Here is a 24,301-nt window from a genome sequence, read left to right as displayed (position 1 = left end):
TAAAATTGTAACCTCTAGTATTGCCAAGTGGTTTACCCTCTAAACCCAAATAAATAGCTGCCTTTTCATCTCTTTTTTTGGGGGAGTTAATCTGGATTTAAATAATACAACGGAATAAGACATTCCTGGAAGACGCAAGGAAGAAAAAGACTTGGCATGCTGTGAATAATCGTAAAAATATGTTCCTACTACATTAATAATGTATATTCTGCTCTTAAACCCAAGACTAAATTATACATAAAGATGCCCTCTTTAAAATGGAAGGGCTCATGCTTATTTTCTTTTAGCAATTACCAAAGTCATTTTTGTCAGGGATGCTCTAAAAGCTGCTGATGGCTTCCAAGAAGGCACCCTCCCTGCTCTCCGTGGTTGCTACCTAAATAATTCAGGCCCAGGGAACATGCTGGGCCTTCAGCCTCAAGCAGGGGAACCCCTGTGGTTTCGGGAGATAGCACCTTCCCATGCACTCTGTAGATTTATTCCAAGTCAGTAGTGTGCCGATCGTGTTTTTCCACATTAGTTATACTGGGAGACGAAGGAGAGGAGAGAAGAAAGGGGTACAAAACTAGCTGTCACCAGGTTACTTGTTACATCCTGGTTACAATGACCCACTGAAAATCCTCCTCTTCTGAAGAGAAACAGACCAGTGAAGACCATAACAGTACTGGCTTTGATATGAAGCCGGGAAGACCAGACAGGGAAGAGGTGACCATGAGTCTTTATCCACGTATTTTAGTCTAGTTTTTTTTTTAAATTTAAAAATTATTTTCAATGACAGTTTCCACTCAGTATTCTTTTGTATTGGTTTCCGGTGTACAGCACAGCGGTTAGACAATCATATACTTTACATAGTGTTCCCCCTGATATTTCCAGCACCCACCTGGCACCATACATAGTTCTTACAGCATTATTGGCTTATTTTCCTGTACTATAGTCTTGTTCATTGTTAATGATACTTCTCTAGTGGCAACCACAGATTCTTGATCTCAGTAGCCCAGTATTTTCACTTCTTGCCTAGTAACATAAAGCATGGCGAAAAGCACATAATACCATATTATGATTATGATTTTTAAAAACTTAAAAAATACTTTATTATAAAAACAGCCACATTTGATGAGTTACAAATTCTCCATTAAAATATGCAAAAGTTTATTTCTTTTTGCATTTATATTTTACCAGTCCCTTTTTCCACCACTGCCTGTAGTTGGCATTATGACCAATCCCTACTATGTTTGCATTGAGAATAGGAAAATTTTGCTCCTTATTCTTTTATGTTGGTTAAAAGAAGTCTATAAGTTGAATCATTTGTTTTACCAGTTAATCAGTCCCTCCTTTATGTAAATATACCCATTAGCCTTTATCTATTCATATTAAAGTTGTTTCCCTGTCTCAGACATTAGACTATTACTAAAGCATAGAGGAGGGTTTATGCTGTGTTCACCGTTCTGTCTTCCATGTCTGCACCAGTGTCTCACATGCACTATATGCTGGATACATTTTACATTGAAAGGTAGACGGAAGGGCAGATGAATAAATGAATAGAAAGCTGGGTAAATGAATGTAAAAGTAGGTTTGTGACATGTTAAATCAGAGCCCCGGATAGCACAGTAAATGCAATACCAAGATGACTATCCGATCTGTTCTTCACTAGGCATTGGGAGAGTAACTTAAAGACTGAGGGAACAAAGGGAAGAATCCACAAACAAACATTCTCCCCAATTCTGTAGTGGGGATACCTGATAACTGGGCTCAGGGCTTCTCCTCTGGACACTCCTCTTGTTACTCATTCTGCACACAGCAGCCCGAGTGAGTTTTAGGAAACACATTTGCCTTCTTCCCAGGAAAGCATCACGATTAGGGTCATATCCTGCCTGGTTCCTTAATGGGGCCAACAAAGCCCTGGATGGTCTAACTGCAGACCCCCCACCAGGCCTTCCGCGTTCCAAGCTCCTCGAGGAGCCCCACTCCACTCCTCCCCCCCCCCCCCCCCCCCCCCCCCGCCAGCACAGGGCTTCGCCATGCTGTTCTGTGCACAGGACACTTTCCCTCCTGCTTTCTTTAGTGAACACCTACTCACTCATCCTTCTGATCTCTCTTCACCTGTGACTCCTGCGGGAAAGTCTTCCTTGATTTCACTCTCGGCCAGATGTTATGTGCATTTGGTTGGATTTTTTAAATGAATTCCTCTTGCCTGACCTGTGGCGGCGCAGTGGATAAAGCGTTGACCTGGAAACGCTGAGGGCCAGTTCGAAACCCTGGGCACGCCTGGTCAAGGCACATATGGGAGTTGATGCCACCTGCTCCTCCTCCTCCCCTCTCTCTTTCTCTCTGTCACTCTCTCCTCTCTAAAATGAATAAATAAAATCTTTTTAAAATAATGAACGAATTCCTCTCTCCCTCATTCTATGTAAGGTTCATCAAGGCAGGGACCATACTTGTTTCCATCATGCCTGTGTCCCAGGGACCTAGACAATGCCTTGCCCTTAGCTGTCAACCAAGAAATACTTTATTAAGGCTAGTGATGATAAGAGGAAGAGGACATCCTGCTTTGCAACTGAAAAAGTACATTTCCTACCCATTATTTTATTTAATACTTACAGCAACCCTACAAAATTGATACTGTCATACCTCTCCACATTATTAATTTCTTATTCATAAAAATAGCCAATAATGACATTTACTATTTTTCTGAGGGTTGATATTATATATGCAAAGCAAACAGTGGCACCTGACACATGGAAAGCCTCACTGAAAGCCAGGTTGCTAGGACACACCAAGCCTTTCCTCCTGGATCGTGCCTTCCGAGATGTGCCTCCGACTCCCTGCACCACATTGCCCTCACCGCCATCTGCTAGTCATTACCCACTGGTCCTTGCTGTCACAGCATAAAACCAGGGACTCAGGGAAGCCTCACCTGATCCTCGGGCTTCAGTTAAGTTTTATTTACTATTATCTGTCCTCCTGGCTAGGATTCTCATAGATCAATTATGTACCTAAGAATCCTCAGTGTCAGTTTCCTCACCTGAAAAATGGAGGTAGTAACAACAGCTACCGTTTATTGCTGTTGATACATCATATGAAAGGTGTCAGGAATGACCCTGAGGGTTCTGGATGGTATAACTGGTTGGGTGGTGGTGTCCATCGCAGAGACATGGGGAGCAGCAAGAGCGAGGAGCTGCTGTGCATGGTGTTTGGTTATTTGTGGTAACTGGAGAATAGGACTAAGCTACAGTTGTTAATCAATATACGTCTCAATTTTTGTCCATAAAAGACCTTAAGAAACTTCTAGCAGTTAGCAAACCCTAAAGAATAGTGAACATAAGTAGCCTTTTAGTTGATCTCAACAAATATCTGCTAAGTGTCTTCTATGAACCAGGCATAGTTCATGGTGGTTGGTACCTAGATAGCAGAGTCACAGGTCAGCCGTGACGTCACTGCATCTGTTGACCGTGTAGTCAGTTCTCAGGACAGCTGCATCCCTGTTTGAAGGAGGAAACTAAAGCACAGTGCTGTTGAGCAACCCATTCAAAAGAATCTCTGAGGTTCTGTAATATCCAGAAGGGCCTTCTAAATCAAACATGAATTTGTAGTCTGTACTGTTTTAGTTATAGTGTGCTGACCTTTATTTACCTCATTGAAAATTATAGGTCATCTGTGGTGACCTGTTGATTAACACCGCGGTTGTTCAGAGTGCCAACTTGAGTAAATCTGGCTTGGCTGCAGAAACCATACTCAATTTTACAGATACTCAACTTACAGAAATTCAACATTTTTCATTTTTGGAGACTGCCTTTTAAGCCCCTTTGGTTTTTAAAACCAACATAGCTTTACTCAAATGGGCTTTTATGACAAGCACGAAAGACAGAAATTATATATATGTGCTTTGAAACAGAATTGAGGATTTCTTGCCAAGAGACTGTAAGTTGAACATTTGCAAGTAATAGACTTTTGTATTTACATGTTAATTTTTAATACACACACATATACACATACACACTCACACTGACCTTAAAGTGTCCTTTAAATGTATTCAGATCAGTTTTCTTATTTGCCAGAGAAGATGGGACTATTATAGTTGTAACTAGTTGTTTAGGGCTCTCATCCTAGTGGGATGTAAATATGAACTATTTTTCTCAAAGCATAGCTTAAGCTCAGGTTCTGTCTTATTTCCCTTTCTGATCCTTTAGTTAATTCTGAGGTTGGCTCCCAACATTTTTAGTCAGTTTCGGTTTTTAGAAGTCTAGCTCCGTTTAACAATGCTGTCTCAGACTCAATTTAATCTCGTTGCTTCCTTTTTCCCTGTGGACGAGGAAGTTCATGGTCCCGTAGGCGGCCTCTTTCCCTTGCCCCTTTGAGGCTCAGTTCTGCTGGAAGGCTGGGAAGAGGAAGAGGGGAAGGGTAGGTGCCTCTCAAGTCCGAGGGCAGGGGTGTGGCCCTCTCCCTGGTGGTTGATGCTGGTCCTCTGGATATTACTGACCACGTCTCAATGTTTGGAGAGAAATGACAGTGGACTGACCATTTGGGGGACATCTGTATGAGTTGCTCAGAAGCTGTGCAGGGCGTGCTCGCTGCACTGTCCCCTGATTGATGGAATCCCAAGCTCTTCCACTGCCACTCTGGATTCCATCATTGGTGGCACCAGCCACAGCTTCTGGCTGGGAAGGAAGCCACCACCCCTGTCCCTGCCCGCCCTCTCCCTCCAGTCCTCTGCATGGATAGACAAAGCAAGATGAGCGTTGCCCTGTGCGTGCGAGTGTCCTTTGCACAAGTCCCACCGATCTCTAATTATGCTTTTTGGTACCCCCCCATCCCACAGTGGGCTCTCGTCCTGGCCACTGCACTTCCTCACCACCGTTCTCTGGGACTCCAGCTCTCTCACATCCCATTCTAGTGAAGGCTTTGGCGCCAATAGACGGGCTCTGCAAACATGAATTCCAAATATTTCTGGCTTTGCACTTGTGGTGGGAAGTTCTTTGCTGCTTTTATTTGCCTCTGTATGGTGGGCTAGAAGTCCACCTTCTCCATCACTTTGGACCTTGGTCACCCTTCCTGGGGCACCAGTAAAATCTTCTACAGAATTAGTATTTTTATTATATAGGTGGGGAAGTTAAGGATTAGAGAAGTTAAGTGACTTGGCCTTGGACATACAGTGAGAAAATGGAAATCCCATTTTCTCCATCTACATTTGCTCAGACTAGGAAGCTCATGACCTTAAGTAGCACATGATAGCACATCCTCTGTGCCATTTTCAGCTTTTCTTCGAAGAGAACATTATGTCCTAAACTTCTACCCAAGTGAAACACAGACCCATGATTTAAAGAGGAGCAAGGCTAGGAGTCCTGACCGGCACGGCCCAGGGAAGTACCTTTTCAAGGACGTTTCTCAGATCAACCAGGAAAACTGTGTGACAGATTTCACAGGGAGTCCTCAGGCCAGGACCTTCGGGTGTGGGCCACCTGCCTTTGGATACAATTAATGGGGAGGAAATGTGACATAAAAGTAAGTCACTGAAAGGCATAGACAGATCTGCTTTTAAAATGATATCTTAATATGTGGGGGCATGATGGTTCATTTGAGTTTTTAAAGACCTTAGAAGGCCCCAGAAGAAAAGGCAATAATGATGATATGTAATATTCAGGCCACTTACAATGAGGCAAGAACTGTCCATTGCTTTAGATGTGTGATAATACAATAATCCTTGAAGTAGACACTTCTATTTTCTCATCTAAAACTTTTTTATGTAACTTGCAGAAGATCGTTCAACTCAAAGAGGTGGTAAAGAATAAGTATTTTTTTTATTTAAAAGTATTTTGTTTTCTTTCTCTGTTTAAACTATTAACAGAAATGGTAATTAAATATTTCCTCTGTTTTACAGAGTGACCGAAAACATGGATAAGACCCCAGAAAGACAAATGCTTCCAAACCTTCAAAGATGGCAGAAATGTTTACAGCAGTGAGAGAGAAATCAAAAGCTAAGAACTACCCTGTAGCCAGGACTACAGCTGTGTATTTTAAAGCCATTATTCAAGGTTTCTTACTTGACAGTTCCTACATGACCCTGTTGAAAATCTACAATATATGCTGCATTTAATGAAACATGTATATGTCAAACCAGAAGAAAGAACTATAAACATAAATTGTGTAAAGGAAAAAAAAATCAGCAATGAAAACAGTTTCAGCAGATCAAGCAAAGACCTGTCTTGGGCATGGAACCAAAGTTACAAAGAAACATTCTACCCCTGCTGTGCAGGGGGAGTCATTTTAATGTAACACCACACCCCATGGAAACACTAGTCCGAAATAAACATCGTTTTAAAAAAATCAAAACAAAAAAACCAAGGGTGGGTGGGGATGAAGCACGAGGAATACCTATGAGGAGCTATTTACAATAAAATGTTTCATTTGAAAAGTCTGGTTTCTTACTACAGGGATTCGCTTTTCTGTCTTTATTATTGTTTCAAACTCAGGAACAGAGACATCTACAATGGGAACGGGAAGAAAAGCGCTCTCTGGTTCGTCTTTCTGCCAAAGGTGGAGCGGGTGGAGTGCATTCCACAGATGACAGGTGAGAAGTGGATCACAGTGACCCCGGCAACACTGGCAACCACGGTGAAGGGACCCAGCGAATGTAATTTAAGAAATAAAAGCAGACCCGATGCTTCCTTGACCTTCTGTCACATCCTGTGTTGCTCCACAATCAAGAGACTGATCTCGTTCATACTGCAAGTGAAGAAGATGATGCTCCAAATCACAGGCTCCATGACTTAGTTCTATTAACAATACCAACATCTATAGGGAACATGGGCCAGCGAGCATCTCTGAATTTGCAGTTTCCAAAACACTGGTTTTCAAATGGCTGCTTAAAATTGCCTGCAATTGTCATATGATTTAAGTAAAAACACCACAGAGGCGATACGTAAACATCTACCAACTGTTACGTTTGCCACAGAGATGTGAATATTAAACTAAATTGTGATTATTTTTAAATAATGTCCAGATACGTCTAGAGCACTTGGGTTTCTTGTCATTTAAACTGATAACATTTTTTTCCCCTGAAAGATGACAGCGACAAGATAGCTCTACTTTTTTATATAGAAGTAACAGTATGTTACTGGTGAGGTTGTTTTCTACCAGAGACAATGAAAAGACTGGTACTTTTCCTAAGTTATGTAATACTGAGTCTTGGATTCAGGTTTGAGAACAAATAAATATTCCTGAAGAGCTAATTTTGCACCTCATTTTACTGTAGATAACAAAAGAGCCTCAATTTTTCAAATTGTCAAAGTTTTATTTACAGGGCTAGAATTCCCATACATAGAGACTGACTGTGTGTAGGGAGCCAGAAACTCTTCCTATGAGATGCTACCCAAATCCTCCCACACGTGGGTTCAGTACCTTAGTCTTCAGTGTTAACACTGGCGTTTTCAAAGCCAGCACAACTGGGGAACGGACAAGAAAAGCTAGAATGCTGGGGTCCTCATTTTGTTTTTCTATTTACTGCTGACACAGGTATCTTTGGCCCAGTCACTTAACCTCTCTGTGCCTCAGTTTCCTCATCTGCAAAATGAGGTTAAAATGCTTTTTCATGTAATTTCTTTTTTTGCAATTCTGGAATAAGAGGTGCTTCAAGTAGCACAAAGTGCTTTGTAATTATTACGACTGCTGTATTTTTTGACTTTTCTCGTGTTGTTGAGAAAGAGTCCCCTGTGTAATAATACAATAGTGCTTCAGTCGGGTTGAATCTAAGTACTGCAGCACTGAAGGTCTCCCATCAAATTACCTGGGACATTACTAGCAATAAAGATTGAGAGATCCAGAGCCAGGATCTCTAATAACCTCTCGAAAATAGATCATCTCACGCTATTGAACAAGAATAGAAGAATGTGTCATTTCAGTGATGAGGATCTCCTAGCTCTCTGTATTGAGTATGCGTGCCATCATACAAAAAACTCCACTTTATCATAGGAGGGCCAATCCTAAAACTAAGGCTTCAAGTGGACTGAAAGCATCACATAATTAATCTGATTACCCCTTTCCTCTCGGGAGAAGGTCCAGTGATGTGTCCTACTGGGAATTTACAGAATAACTATCCTGCTAGATTCATTGTTCAGTGGGGTAGGCTCCAGATGAAACATGAATAGATTTGTTGTGCAGGCATTGTGAGAAAGGGTGCCTCTCCATACTATGTCCCAACCCTTTCAGATCTCAGAACACGTGGAATAGGATAAGTTACTCTTCCATGTCTTCAGCTTTGCCCTTTCATTGCTTTTCATTGCCATTCCAGGGTCCATCTGAGCAAATTCATATGCCATCCCCTCCAGCAAACCTGCTTGCTTTCTCTGCATCTTGCTTTCCCCACTGAGAAATGCGCAGTTTAAATTTTATATTCAAGCACTGACTATGGTAAGTGTTGAGGAATATTTGTAAAAATAGGGTAGTTTAACCATATACATTATCTGCTAAAAACCACTGCATCACACACCAAAAATTATACAAGAGCAATGACAACTAGGAGGACCATCTAAGCAACTTTAGAGCAAATGCAAAAGAAGGGAGTTCTTCCTTGTTGCTGAAGGAGATTAACAAATTTCTCTAGATTTTTGGCTAAAGGGTGATATTTTTAGCGAGTGTTACTCCTGATCCTCAAAATGAACTTATTATTGCATGAGGCCAAATACCTTCATAGGTTCATCTCTCTGTTATCCATTTCCACAATTATAAAAAATAAATAAAAATGAGCAAAATTGTAAATGTCAGTGACAGTTGCTCGTGGATCCATGGAAATGGGCCGTATGTAAAGGAATGCTGCCCTTGTATATGATGATCAGCAATAGTAGAGTGTCTTGTGAATGATCGAGAGGTTCACTGTGGCTCCATTTCTTACAAAGAGCAGATAATTCCCACTCTGGTCCTTAATTTCTGCATCTTAACTGGCCTGCCCTGTTTGGCCAATGGGTTAGCAATCAGAACAGCGTTCATCAGGGTTCATTCGCTTAATTGTTCTTAAAAGACTTATCTCTTGGGAAAGAAAGATAACGGACAATATTTTTTTAAAAGTTTCAGATAAAATAAATTTAGCACAGTTATTCAAGACAGTAACTTTTTATGATAAAAGGGGGAACCATGGAAGACTATCTTTGGCTATAATACTAGGAAGTATGACTAAATTGTCTACTTTTTTTTTTTTAATGCCACCCAAGTTTTATTTTTGGAAACACCAGAATTTGCTGAAAATAAGTATAAGATTGCTTTTAACCTATGTCATGTAAGTGAAATTATTGCCAGTAGTGAGATTTTAGGGATGGAAGTATCCATGTTGCTTGTTTTTTCTCCCACTCACAGATAACCTCACATAGGTGGCGTGGTTCTGTAGGAGGGCAGAGAGGATGTGGAAGGCTCCTGGGTCATCACTGGAGTACAAAGGGGGCCTTTGTTCTCCACTAGTAACAGAGGAAATAAAGTTTTGCCCAACTTTTTTTTACTATCATATTTTATTTCAATTTACTCTGTTTTCAGTTTAAACGAATCTCTGGAAAACCAGTTCCTTTTTTTTACCTATTTATTGTCAACTTTTTTGTGTGTGAAAACATTGTGTAATTCATAGATGTCCAATGTCTTCAGTGTAATGCATAAATTTATTGCTTTAAAATGGAGTAAGTCTTGTTTAACCTGCCTCAGTTTTTGTGGAAACTGTAAAGATAATATCAGTTTTGTGCTGGTGTTTCCAATAATTGGATTATGTGTGTTATGTTTGGTCAAGACAGATTGAAAGCATAGACGTTTTATTTTTTAAATATTTAATTGCATTGTTTTGATCTGTCAATGAGTGGCACAGAAATATATATAGATATATATATATATATATTTATCTACTATATTGAAAAAGTTCAAGATACCTTTTGAGAGATCAGTAATCAAAGCAAATCTGAGATGACTGTTTATGTACTGAGTTAATGCTTCCAGAATGGGCCCAAGCCTTTCCTTAAGTGGACTTGTACTTTCTAAAGGAAAAAAAGCAGGTCACAAGGTCTTGAGAGATGAAAGCTTCCATTCTGTTCAATGGCCTTGTTGTTTCTATGTAATATATTGTTTTGAGAATGAATTTCAGGCCGATTGGCAAGAGGATTCTGCCATAGTAGATGGTTGGGGTTGATCCTCCATGATTGCATTTGAGCGCTGGGCAGGCTGAGATTCACACATCTTTGCTGCCTTTACTTAAGCAGTTTAGTTCATCCTAAATCAATCTATTGTTGAGTCCAATGTTTAATCAAAATTACTGAACATATACTTCAATGGGCCATGTGGCAAAAAATAAGAAGGATTATAATTTGCTGTACTCAACATAGTGTATCAAACTCAGAGGTACAAGTGGTTGATTGGGTGAAGTTCTTTATTATTTGTCTTTGTGCCCATGCTTATATGTCCATCCTTGTCACATCAAAGTTCTATCGGGTGGGAGTGTTATAGATCAACAACTTTGAGTCCAACTTTGCCTACAGTCAAGACTCCAAACACTTTGCTAAATTGTGGATGACACAATTTCCCAAAAGCAGATCCCCAACATCCATTAATAACAGCAACCAGTTAGATTTATTTGATTGACATCTCACAAAATGTGCCTATTTCCCATTAACCATAATAACGAGGCAGATCAAAATCCAAACACTTTAATAAATATGTGATGTACATATATACACATATATATTCTGTACATAGTATGATGGTGTGAGTGCTTACTAAATGTGTACTCTTGTCCTAGGATTGAGGACTTAAGGAAGGGATTTTTCCGATGCTGCTGGGTAACTCATGTTTTTGTTTGGCTTCTGGTGTCTGTGCTCTTCCCCTCCTTGCCTGCCTCTTCCCTTCCTCCCCCACCTTCTTTTCATTGCTACTATTCCCTGTTGTTGACTGAGGCAAGGAACTACTCATTGGTTTTCTGTATACCCAGACCCATAAACCAGCCTTGTAGTGATGCCGATGGTCTTCTGGGAAGGGCAGCAGTAAGTCCAGCACAATCTACAGTATTGATATTAGCCAAAAGTCTCATATTTTTATCAGCTAAAAATCCCATTTGCAGAAGGGTTCATGCATGTTTTAACCTTCAAGATCCAATTCTGCAGGGACTCGAGTAGAGAGCCCAATATATTTGATTATGTAATTCCCCGGATGTCTACTGCAGACGTGTATCCAGGGGGCCAGTGTCTCAGAACTTTCATCCAATCAACCGCCTCTCCTGGGCTTCTTTCTCTCCATCGCATTAGCATGGCTCCATACATTGCTTCAGTGCTCGTTTACTAATGGAAGAAAACTGCAAGTTGACTGAGTCTCCCCAAAAGGACCCTCTGAAGTACACTGAACATGTACGTGTATTGTATGTATTACCGTAGAGACTGGAATCAACTCATTGTATGTAAAGTTTTATGAATGGTTATTTTATAATTTGTGTATTTAATATAGGAATCAATGAGCTCTGGTGTTTTAGTTTATATAAAAATAAAACAAGCTGCATTTTTTTAAAACTTTATCTTGCATTGCTTAATAGGTTTTGTTTTGTTTTGTTTTTAACTGAACTCTTACCTACTTTTAAAAGAACAGGGTGAGAAGCAAGAGGGCTATCAGCATAATGTCAGGGAAAAAAATTGTATGAGGAGGCCAGTAAGTTTCTTCTTGTCTACCCACTCTTTATTATTGCCGCCAGGGGCCCTGGGGTGGGGAGGGCGGGGCAGAGCTTACACTCAGAGAGAGCGATGGTCATTAGTATGCCTACTCCGAGGATAATTTGGGAGGGAATCTTGCCATCCATGTGGCATCCTTATTCTAGATCAGGGGTCCCCAAACTTTTTACACAGGGGGCCAGTTCACTGTCCCTCAGACCATTGGAGGGCCACCACATACAGTGCTCCTCTCACTGACCACCAATGAAAGAGGTGCCCCTTCCGGAAGTGCGGAGAGGGGCCGGATAAATGGCCTCAGGGGGCCGCATGCAGCCCGCAGGCTGTAGTTTGGGGATGCCTGTTCTAGATATTACTTCTCTTCCTTTATCCATCTGCCTTTTCCTCCACCTCGTAGAGCCACTAGATGTAACAAGTTAATGTGTCACGTGAGCATCCATTTGTGTGTGCCCATTCCTGTGGCCTGGAATGCTGGGATGTATAGGTCTACCCTCAAAGAGCTTATCACGGGGCAACAACCCGTGTGTATACGTAACAAATTAAGAACCAATATGGCACAACATGAGGTACAAGTTTGTAAGTCACTGTTGAGAACTGTTAAAAATGATTACAATATTTGGGGGTGGGCTTGAAAAATCTATGCAAAGAAGGTTTCTCTTTTCAATTGTAACCTCTTATCTTTAGCAGAAAGCGTCCCTCACCAGTTCATTACAATATTCTGTTTACCCATTTATAGGAGCCATCTATGAGCCTTGTCAAATCTTTAAAACAGAGAAGACATGGCCCTCACCCTCAAGACATCACTGTCTATGTTATTGGATGAGGATTTACAACCAACTGAGTCTCTGGGAAAGGTACCAGTTAACAACAGTAGACCACAAAATAGACCATTATCATTATGGATTCTAATTTTATCAATGAAAAGCTCGTTTTGATGAACTCCAGTTTGGATACAAAACGCAAATATGCTATCATGTCAACAATTCCACTGACTTCTTCTATTCCGAAGGAAAGTACCTTGGGGACTTCTGGAGACACTAAAGGGGGTAGGGGACTTTCCTGCCCCCTTGTGACAGCAAGATAGTCAACACCCATGAGGTCTGTACAAAGCTCACACTGGGGGCTTCCTCCTATGGGCTCAGGGCACAGCTCTGCCTCAGACCTGCAGGCAAGCAAGGGCAGTCACAGAAGGGCAGGAGTGTTCTCAAGTGCTGACCCACCCAACAATTAAGGATGTAATTTTTTTTGTGTGTGTGACAGAGAGAGGGACAGATAGGGACAGACAGACTGGAAGGGAAAGAGATGAGAAGCATCAATTCTTCGTTGTGGCACCTTAGTTGTTCATTGATCGCTTTCTCATATGTGCCTTGACCACGGGCCTTCAGCAGAGTGAGTGACCCCTTGCTCAAGCCAGCAACCTTGGGCTCAAGTTGGTGAGCCTTGCTCAAACCAGATGAGCCTGCGCTCAAGCCAATGACCTCAGGGTTTCAAACCTGGGTCCTCTGCATCCCAGTCTGACTCTATCCACTGTGCCACTGCCTGGTCAGGCAAGGATGTAATCTTTAATTAAATTTTGTAAAGATTTGTGCCAAATGGGCCCTGGCCGGTTGGCTCAGCAGTAGTGTCGGCCTGGCATGCAGGGGACCAGGGTTCGATTCCCGGCCAGGGCACATAGGAGAAGCGCCCATTTGCTTCTCCAACCCCCCTCCTTCCTCTCTGTCTCTCTCTTCCCCTCCCGCAGCCAAGGCTCCATTGGAGCAAAGATGGCCCGGGCGCTGGGGATGGTTCCTTGGCCTCTGCCCCAGGCGCTGGAGTGGCTCTGGTCGCGGCAGAGCGACGCCCCGGAGGGGCAGAGCATCGCCCCCTGGTGGGCAGAGCGTCGCCCCTGGTGGGCGTGCCGGGTGGATCCCGGTCAGGCGCATGCGGGAGTCTGTCTGACTGTCTCTCCCCGTTTCCAGCTTCAGAAAATTAAAAAAATAAATAAATAAAATAAAATAAAATAAAATTTTTAAAAAAAGGAAAAAAAAAGATTTGTGTCAAATGGCTGATGAAGAAAGTTTATTGTATTTAAGCCACTTTATAGTTTCATATGGAATATGAGGGTGAATTGTGAAGGCATTTTCTTCCTGAAAGTGCTCCAAATAAAAACCTGTTCTTAAGAAATGCATTTTCATTTTTATTTTTGGCATGCAGAGGCACTTATAAACATGAAGTCTTTGGTTTGATCAAAAACTGCATAACAAATAGTCATTGGTAATCTTTGCCTGCAGTTACCATAAAAATATCAAGAACAAGGGATATAGCACCTGTTATCTATGAAGACTCCATATGACACCTTTATTTAGAATTCAGAAGGAGGAGGAGGAGGAGGAAACACAAAACAAAATATCAACTGCCTCAAAACTGGATGTTTCTTCCTTTATAATAATAGATAAATAACTTACTGTGTAAATTATTTTCCTTGACTGCCCAGAAATACGAGAACAAATCTAAAAATTAATCACAGCATCTAACCGGTTCTCTTTTCTTTTTACCTTATTGATTTTATGGTCTTGCCTTCATTTTAATTTTGCCTTGAATTTAGAGTACCTCCAACCTTTTTCGTACAGCCTCAGGATGGAAATTCAGTATTTTAAAAAAATATATTAAGTACTCTTAGAGATGCTACAGGAGAATTTATAGAAAGATACCGAAAGTTTATAAATGAGTCCCAATGATGAGTATGTATGTGTCTTTACAATTCCTCCTCTGAGTGCGTCCTAATATGTCAATTAGAAAGTCGTTTGACTTTAGGGAAATATAACAATTGATGTGAGCCCAGGTGTTTTACAACCCTGTGAAGTCGGAGGCTAAGTTACAGAGAATTGATAAGGTGTGACGCATTGTTTTCTTCTATTTGATAGGAAAAGAAAAACCCAAAGACTACTACTAGGTTTTGTCCCATATCCAAACGAACTACTTTGGTTTCTAACATATTGCCTTCATTTGAGCATATTTTTTTGATTTAAGATCCTTCTTAAATCAGCTCATTCTACTGGTTGCTTTAATTATGAAGGACATAAAACTCTGACACATGCTCGTTTATTTTTACGAGGACATTTTTGACAATTTGTTAGGAGTGCTTTTTCGACAGGCATCCAAAGGGATATCGAGACAAGATGTGTCCCTTGCTCTCAGTGAACTTAGAGTAAAATAAGACAGATAAGGGCCGGAAACAATGAAATAGAGAGCCAAAGAGGATGGTTAAAAGCCCTCAGGGTGCCGCAAACCACAAAGCACCCTGAGTGAGCCTCTCCTTCCAGACCTGCTCCTTCTGTGTTTCCCCGACGTGGTGACAGGTGCTAGGTGGGATTACAGTGGATTCACGGGCTTCGTTCTCTCCTGCTTCCCCTCCGAACGTCGACTCCTTCACAAGTGCTATTCATTTCAGCTCTCCAGCCCATCCTCCATTCTCCATCATAGAGGCTAAGAGCTTCTCACCTGAGCTCTCCAACAGTGTCCTACTTAACAGAATTGCTTCTAGTTGTGCCTCTTTAAATAAAGCCAGTCCCTGGTTTACGACGGTGTGACTTACGAGTCTGTATTCACGATGGCGCAAGAGTACTATGCATTCAGCAGAAACTGTTCTTTGCGTTTTGAATGTCGCCCTGTTTCGAGGCTAGTGTTGCTGCGCAGCAAGGAACCGGGGCTCCCAGTCAGCCACGTGACTCGAGGGTCGGCGGCCAACACGCTGCAGCATGCTGTGCGTGCGACCAGTAGTCTGGGGGTACTGTTTTGTATTTTGACAGCCACTCCCGTCTGCCCATCCGTGTGCCCGCGTGCTTTCAGCTATGTGTGCCGGTGGTGAGTACCCACGCCACCATTGTGTTCCACTTTCCGTCCAGTACCCAATAAGAACACGAGATATTCAGCACTGTCATAAAACAGGCGTGGTGTGAGGTGCTTTTGCCCGACTGCAAGCTAACGTGCAGTGTTCTGAGCACGTTTAAGGTAGGCGAGGCTAAACTGGGATGTGTGGTAGGCTAGGTGTAGTCAATGCATTTTTTACTTACAGTGTTTGCAACGTACCGATGGGTTTATCGGGACGTAATTCCATCATTACGCCAGGAGCATTTGTCTGTCTTGCTGGGTTTTGCCAGCTTGACTTACTGTACTGATCGTACTGGGTTCTTTTCATCTTGAAAATTCCTCCGTGGTTTCCCATGCCTACCCGAGATGAACTCTCAAACACTTATGGACCTAAACACATAACAAACGTGGAATTTAGGAGTGGGGCAAGACGCTGCAGCCAACACCAGGCTGCTGTTTTATCTAACCCCGCTGTAGAAAATAAGGTTCAGATGCCCTTCTTAGCAGGGCCATTTACATCCCGACTAAACCTTGCCCATATAGAAGATTCAGTTTAGCCATAATCATCTTCTTCTTCTTCTTCTTCTTCTTCTTCTTCTTCTTCTTCTTCTTCTTCTTCTTCTTCTTCTTCTTCTTCTTCTTCTTCTTCTTCTTCTTCTTCTTCTTCTTCTTCTTCTTCTTCTTCTTCTTCTTCTTCTTCTTCTTCTTCTTCTTCTTCTTCTTCTTCTTCTCTTCTTCTTCTTCTTCTTCTTCTTCTTCTTCTTCTTCTTCTTCTTCTTCTTCTTCTTCTTCTCTTCTTCTTCTTCTTCTTCTTCTTCTTCTTCTTCTTCTTCTTCTTCTTCTTCTTCTTCTTCTTCTTCTTCTTCTTCTTCTTCTTCTTCTTCTTCTTCTTCTTCTTACATCCCAACTAAACCTTGCCCATATAGAAGATTCAGTTTAGCCATAATCTTCTTCTTCTTCTTCTTCTTCCTCTTCCTCTTCCTCTTCCTCTTCCTCTTCCTCTTCTTCTTCCTCTTCTTCTTCTTCTTCTTCTTCTTCTTCTTACATCCCAACTAAACCTTGCCCATATAGAAGATTCAGTTTAGCCATAATCTTCTTCTTCTTCCTCTTCCTCTTCCTCTTCCTCTTCCTCTTCCTCTTCCTCTTCTTCTTCCTCTTCTTCTTCTTCTTTGTATTTTTCTGAAGCTGGAAACGGGGAGAGACAGTCAGACAGACTCCCACATGCGCCGACTGGGATCCACCTGGCACGCCCACCAGGGGGGCGATGCTCTGCCCCTCCGGGGCGCCGCTCTGTCGCGACCAGAGCCACTCCAGCGCCTGGGGCAGAAGCCAAGGAGCCATCCCCAGCGCCAGAGAGGAAGGAGAGGGGGAGGGGTGGAGAAGCAGATGGGCGCTTCTCCTGTGTGCCCTGGCTGGGAATCGAACCCGGGACTTCCGCACGCCAGGCCGACGCTCTACCACTGAGCCAACCGGCCAGGGCAGCCATAATTTTCTTGAACAGTTGGATGAAGCATCTTTTGATCTCCCAAAGCATTCTGTGTGTACCTATCTCGTCATTTACCAGATACATTAAAAATCACTTGTTCTGTTCACCCCCATTTACACTCCCAATTAAATCTGAGTTGTTTTAAGAGCAGAGACTATACCATTTTTAGCTTTCAATCTTCAGCATCTCACACGGTTCCTTGAACCAGTGGCGTCTCACTAAATTATTCTAATTGTGTTGCTTATGTATTGGACTGTGGAGGGAGCAGTCTCTTCTTGGGGTGATAAAGGAAGGATCTATAATGGTGGAAATAGGAAGTTACTTTGAAAGTTATTTTGTTGTTTCTGGAGTTTTGTCTGTTTTGTTATTTCCTTCCCTTCTTTCCAAAGAGAGTTTTGTTCCAAAAACCAAAAGCCCTTTGGAAAACATGCAAAAAAAATGAGCTCAATTCCTGCAGGCTTCGCACATCCTCCTGGTTAAGTTCTCCATTCTCCTGTAATTCTACTATCTGACCACAAGAGGGGAGCATTTGTCCAGAAGTCCCGGGAGATGTGTCCGTGCAAGGGAAACCTGAAACCGATTTGATGGCATGTTTTGTGTCCCTTGTTTTTGTGTTTCTCTTCCACACATTTATATAAAAGTAATAATCTAAATAGAAGCACTGTCTTGGCCACTCTTCAGCCATTTATCACCACCTCAGTTTGCAGCCTCTTCTTACTCCAGGGAGGCTGCTTTGTGTTCACACAGTCAGCAAATCTGTTTGCAAACACAAAGCCTCAGGGGTACTTAGCAACCAATTATACAATTCCCAAATATTCCAGACTCCTTTGGACGCCAGACCAAAGAGGTCAAGGCAGTTCATTAGATTCACTCCCTATTCGTCTACCTCCAAAGCAAGTCCTTCCCACCGAACAGATAAGGGACGTTATGTTATTGTGTCTCGAGTTTCTCTGTGTGAATGCACTTGATTTTTTTTTTAATGTGTTATGCTTTAAATATCTTTGCCAAACATATTATGTTTCTTAAAGGAATTTTAAAAGAAAAATAAGGATTTGTCCTTATAAAACATTTACCTCCCAAGAAGTAGAAGAATGAAAACAGCAATCATTTCTTGTTGTTTGGGCAAAACATTGGCTAGATGAGCTTTTCCCCATGAGCCTGCCATTCTCAAACACAAATAGCATTTTGTGTCGCTCTAAATGACAAAGGAGCCTGGCTGCTTCATGCTCTCGTTCCTCCCAGTTCTATAGGTTATGGTGTGAGAAAGCCCAGTTCCAAGTAAGCCAGGTGCTTCCATTTTAATTACCGACGGAAGTAAGGCAGGCGCCCAGTTATGTTGGCTTTTCTTTCTTCGACCTATTTTTCTTTCTACTCTGTCATTAGAGGCAATATGTGTATAAAAGAAAGACAGCCCGGGTCCCAGTCCTGTCTCTGCCACTAGATATGTGTCACTAAGTGAGTGACCGAACCGTTTGAATGAGTTTGTTGCCCTTGTTGGGCTGTTGTAAGAAGTAAATGAGATCCAAACAAGATTAGTACAAAACGTTATAAATCACACTTTTAAGTCATAAATCACATTTTTATTATGTTTTGGGTTCATTTATTAGTATTAAAGGGTATAATGTAAAAGGTTAATATAAGAATGTAAAGTATGAAAGAACATTTGTACGCTTCTCACCCTAGACACACCTGCTTTCACAATCCTTCCTGTCTCCTACACTCTGACAAAGCCGAGCAAAACGTATGCAGCCAAACTGTTGCAATGCTAAGTGAATAAGCAGTGATTTATGTAAAGCACCGAGTAAAAGTCTCCTTGCTCAGGCTAAGGTTGAGAGGTGGTGGAGGAGGAGCAAAAGAGTCACAGTGTACCCCCTCTGGCAAAACTGAGGGACGCCTGAGCAATAATTACTGCAGTACCCGTTTTCACCGCAGGGGGGCACTATAAGGAATTGTTGTGATCCGTTACCTTTGACTAAGACCAGCGATGTTCATTCAGCCTTTTCATCTCAGCGCACACATAAACTAATTACTAAAATTCTGCTGCATGCCAAAAAATATATGTTTTGAAGATCTGACAAAATATAGGTATAACTTTGATTCATTCACATTGGACGCTATTCTCGTGTTGGCTGTTGTCATTTTTATTTGACAATCTAAGGGGAAAAGGGTCGGTGCCCCTGAACAAATAGTCAGGTATGGAATATTTTAAAAATTCTGGCCTTGGCCGGTTGGCTCAGCGGTAGAGTGTCGGCCTGGCGTGCGGGGGACCAGGGTTCGATTCCCGGCCAGGGCACATAGGAGAAGTGCCCATTTGCTTCTCCACCCCCCCGCCTCCTTCCTCTCTGTCTCTCTCTTCCCCTCCCGCAGCCAAGGCTCCATTGGAGCAAAGATGGCCCGGGCGCTGGGGATGGCTCCTTGGCCTCTGCCCCAGGCACTAGAGTGGCTCCGGTCGCGGCAGAGCGATGCCCTGGAAGGGCAGAGCATCGCCCCTGATGAGCAGAGCATCGCCCCCTGGTGGGCAGAGCGTTGCCCATGGTGGGCGTGCCGGGTGGATCCCGGTAGGGCGCATGCGGGAGTCTGTCTGACTGTCTCTCCCCGTTTACAGCTTCAGAAAAATTAAAAAAAAAAAAAATTCTTGTGGCACACCAGATGAAAATCGCCAACTCAGACATTACCGACCACTTTTTACTTGAGCATTAACTATTTAATATTTAGTTTGTGTACTCCACGAGAGTAATTTTTTAAGACCTAGATGAGACCTTAAACATTTGTTTATTCATTCGTTTATGCCTGCATTTTTTGCAATATATTTATTGAACGGCTACCACGTGGCGCACGTGCCTGTGTATGAATGAGAATTACTTGCATAAGTGACTTGCTACACTATTGTGATTTATAAGATATTCAGTCTTCGGCCACAGTTTCTGGCTTACAGCTCCCAAAACCCTTAGGAGTGTTGCAACTGATAAAGGTATGTTCTCTTACCTCAAGGAGGTGACATTTGGACCCAACCCAAAGGTAGGTCGGGGCCAGTTACCAGGAGAACCAACTGTGTGATTACAGGTTTGGAACTTTTAGTTTGACTCCCACCCCTGTTCTAGGGAAGGGGCGAAGAGCTGGAGACAGTTCAACTACCAGTGGCCAGTGATTTAGTCAGTCACTAGGCGGACAGCATCCTGCAACTTTCTGTGTAAATAGACGGGGAAGGCGAAAGGTTGAGGCTACTTTTATGGAAATAGAGTTCTATAAGAGAGCCTATTTTTAAATAAATGTAAATAATTTCATTCTACTTGAATTTAACAAAAGAACCTTTTACAGAGAAGAGGGAAGTCAGGGGCCTGGGAGAGGTAAGGCACAGCATAGGGAATATGGTCAACAATGTTGTAAGAACTATGTACAGTGCCAGGTGGGTGCTGGAAATATGGGGGAATCACTTTGTAAAGTATATGAGTGTCTAACCGCTATGCCGTACACCTGAAAACAATCCAAAATAATATTGAAGGTAAATTGTCATTGAAAAAAACTTTTTAAATAAAAAAGGGCCTTATGCTAAACTGTAAGAATTGGTATACTTCAAATAAGTTTGCTGTTACACTCTCTCTCTCTCTCACAGTGGAGTATCAGACTTCTTAAATGACCAGACCAGAGCCTATGGAACCATTTCGTGGTCCTAAAATTAAAGTTCTTAAAATTATAAGTCGAGCCCATCTATTTCCTGTTCTCAAAGATCAGAAAGAAAGCATAGAGCAAGCCAGCCCACTAAGATTTCAGAAAAGAAAGTAAAAAAACCACCAAGCCTTAACCCTTCAAAACAGCTTAGAACCTTGGTGGGAAACTGTACTTTCTGTATCTGACTCTCTGCTTGTGTCACAGCTCAAGTTTTTGGCCATGCTGTCTTAACTGTAGTACAGAGTTAATGAAAAATAACAAAAACAATGATATTTGTCATTGAGTTTGCTTTGTTGAACATTGCGATAAAATAAGAAAATCATCTTTCATATGTAGCAAACATTATCATTTTAAAAGCGATACACAGTTTTTACATCCTTTGAATGTTATAGCAGCTCTGCTAAAGGTCCAGGCTGATATTTTATCCCCATTTTACAAGTGTCAACATGAAGGCTTAGAGAAGGGAAGCACTTGCCTACAGGCATAAGGAGTAAGTGGGAAGGCTATAGAGTTTTGCGTATTCCTGGACTTTTGCCCTTTTTATCACATGTTAATAACTCAGAGGGACCCTGGGACCCTTAAAACACCCAAATACTAAAAAGTAACTTAATACAGCTTGTAATACACTTAGGAAATTAAAGCATAAAAATAAGGAAGGTTTCTTCTTTCTTCCTTACTACCCCTAAAGAAAACATTTCAAACCTACTAAGTGGTTAGTACAATTTCTTAAAAATTATTTTAGCAAACTGTCTCATCTTACAAGGGAATGGAATACAGGACAGGCAAGTTTGTGTATTGGATAGGGAAAGTAACAATAATAGTATTTTTATATGTTATGGCACTGTGCTCAGTGTTTATTTGTGTTACCTAATGCTTATAACAATCCACTGAGGTAGACACAATTATTATGCCAGTTTTGCAAAGGAAGGAAGTGAAATTCGTAGAGATCAAACAGGAATAACAGAGGATGTGGGATGTGAGCCCATGTTTGTCTGATACAAAGTCCTGCATTTTCATCAAAGTGAGGCTGTGTTGCACAGGCAGTCCCTGGGTTACAAATGAGCGGGTCTGTAGGTTTCTTCTTAAGTTGAATTTGTATGTAAGTTGAAACAGGTATATTTACCTATTAAATACAACTTAGACAGATATTTGTCTTAACAGAGAATTTTTTTTAACTTTCTGTGTTTATAAATTCTTAAACATTTTTTTTCTTATTTTTATTAATTTTAATGCAGTGACATTGATAAATCAGGGTACACATGTTCCGAGAAAACATCTCCAGATTATTTTGACATTTGATTATTTTCCATACCCCTCACCCAAAGTCAAATGTCTTCCATCACCTTCTATCTGGTTTTCTTTGTGCCCTTCCCCTCGCCCACCCCCCCTCTCTCCTTCCTCGCTCCCTCCCCCCCACCCCCCACCCCCGTTACCATCACATTCTTGTCCATGTCTCTGAGTCTCATTTTTATGTCCCATCTATGTATGGATTCATATAGTTCTTAGTTTTTTCTGATTTACTTATTTCACTCCGTATAATGTTTTCAAGGTCCATCCATGTTATTGTAAATGATCCGATGTCATCATTTCTTATGGCTGAGTAGTATTCCATAGTATATATGTACCAAAGCTTTTTAATCCACGCGTCCTCTGACGGACACTTGGGCTGTTTCCAGATCTTTGCTATTGTGAACAATGCTGCCATAAACATGGGGGTGCATTTCTTCTTTTCAAACAGTGCTATGATGTTCTTGGGGTATATTCCTAACGGTGGGATAGCTGGGTCAAAAGGCAGTTTGGCCTGACCTGTGGTGGCACAGTGGGATAAAGCGTCGACCTGGGACACTGAGGTCGCCAGTTCGAAACCTTGGGCTTGCCTGGTCAAGGCACATATGGGAGTTAATACTTCCTGCTCCTCCCCCCTCCTCTCTCTCTCACTCCTCTCTCTCTAAAAATCAATAAATAAAATACTTAAAAAAAAAAAAGGCAGTTCGATTTTTAATTTTTTGAGGAATCTCCATACTGTTTTCCACAGAGGCTGCACCAGTCTGCATTCCCACCAGCAGTGCAGGAGGGTTCCCTTTTCTCCACATCCTCGCCAGCACTTATTCTATATTGTTTTGTTGATGAGCGCCATTCTGACTGCTGTGAGGTGATATCTCATTGAGGTTTTAATTTGCATATCTCTAATGATTAGTGATGTTGAGCATTTTTTCATATGCCTTTTGGCCATCTGTATGTCCTCTTTGGAGAAGTGTCTATTCATTTCTTTTTCCCATTTTTTGATTGGATTGTTTGTCTTCCTGGTGTTGAGATTTACAAGTTATTTATAAATTTTGGTTATTAACCCCTTATCAGATATATTGTCAAATATGTTCTCCCATTGTGTAGTTGGTCTTTTTATTCTGTTCTTATTGTCTTTAGCTGTGCAAAGCTTTTTAGTTTGATATTGTCCCATTTGTTTATCCTGTCTTTTATTTCACTTGCCCATGGAGATAAATCAGCAAATATATTGCTGCGACAGATGTCGGAGAGCTTACTGCCTATGTTTTCTTCTAAGATGTTTATGGTTTCACGCCTTACATTTAAGTCTTTTATCCATTTTGAGTTTATTTGTGAATGGTGTAAGTTGGTGCTCTAGTTTCATTTTTTTTCAGGTAGCTGTCGAATTTTCCCAGAACCATTTATTAAAGAGGCTGTCTTTACTCCATTGTATGCCCTTACCTCCTTTGTCAAATATCAGTTGTCCATAAAGCTGTGGGTTTATTTCTGGGTTCTCTGTTCTGTTCCATTGATCTATATGCCTGTTCTTATGCCAGTACCAGGCTGTTTTGAGTACAATGGCCTTGTAATATAACTTGATATCAGGAAGTGTGATACCTCCCACTTTATTCTTCTTTTTTAAGATTGTTGAGACTATTCGTGTTCTTTTTTGGTTCCATATAAATTTTTGGAATATGTGATCTATATCTTTAAAGTATGTCATTGGTATTTTAATTGGTATTGCATTGAACTTATAAATTGTTTTGGGTAGTAATATAGACATTTTAATGATGTTTATTCTTCCTAACTATGAGCACAGTATATGCTTCCACTTGTTTGTATCTTCCTTGATTTCTTTTATCAATGTTTTATAATTTTCTGAGTACAAGTCTTTAGTCTTCTTGGTTAAATTTACTCTTAGGTACTTTATTTTTTTGGTTACAATAGTGAAGGGGATTGTTTTCTTAATTTCTCTTTCTGACAGTTCATTGCTGGTGTATAAAAATGCCTCTGCTTTCTGAGTATTAATTTTATGTCCTGCCACTTTGTTGAATTCGTTTATCAGGTCCAGTAGTTTTTTTACTGAGACTTTAGGGTTTTCTATATACAATATTATATCATCTGCAAATAATGATAGTTTTACTTCTTATTTCCAACTTGAATGCCTTTTATTTCTTCTTGTCTGATTGCTGTGGCTAGGACTTCCAGGATTATGTTGAATAAGAGTGGTGAAAGGGGGAACCCCTGCCTTGTTCCTGATCTTAGGGGGATTGCTTTTAATTTTTGCCCATTGAGTATGATGTTGGCTGTGGGTTTGTCATAGATGGCCTTTATCATGTTTAGGTATGTTCCCTGTATTCCC

The 24,301-nt window shown here is 41.3% G+C and overlaps 1 protein-coding gene across 1 annotated transcript in view; it reads left to right on the top strand.

Moving 5' to 3' along the window:
* JAKMIP2 (janus kinase and microtubule interacting protein 2) overlaps window positions 1-8,924 on the top strand; it is a 164,716-nt gene extending 155,792 nt beyond the window's left edge. The window contains exon 22 of the mRNA XM_066342022.1: window positions 5,876-8,924. The gene's annotated coding sequence lies outside the window, so the exon portion shown is untranslated. The remainder of the gene's footprint in view (window positions 1-5,875) is intronic.
* The last annotated feature ends 15,377 nt before the right edge of the window (window positions 8,925-24,301 follow it).

This window comes from Saccopteryx leptura, chromosome 6, assembly GCF_036850995.1.
Source record: "Saccopteryx leptura isolate mSacLep1 chromosome 6, mSacLep1_pri_phased_curated, whole genome shotgun sequence".
Lineage (NCBI taxonomy): Eukaryota > Metazoa > Chordata > Mammalia > Chiroptera > Emballonuridae > Saccopteryx > Saccopteryx leptura.
This window is presented reverse-complemented; position numbering and strand designations above follow the sequence as displayed.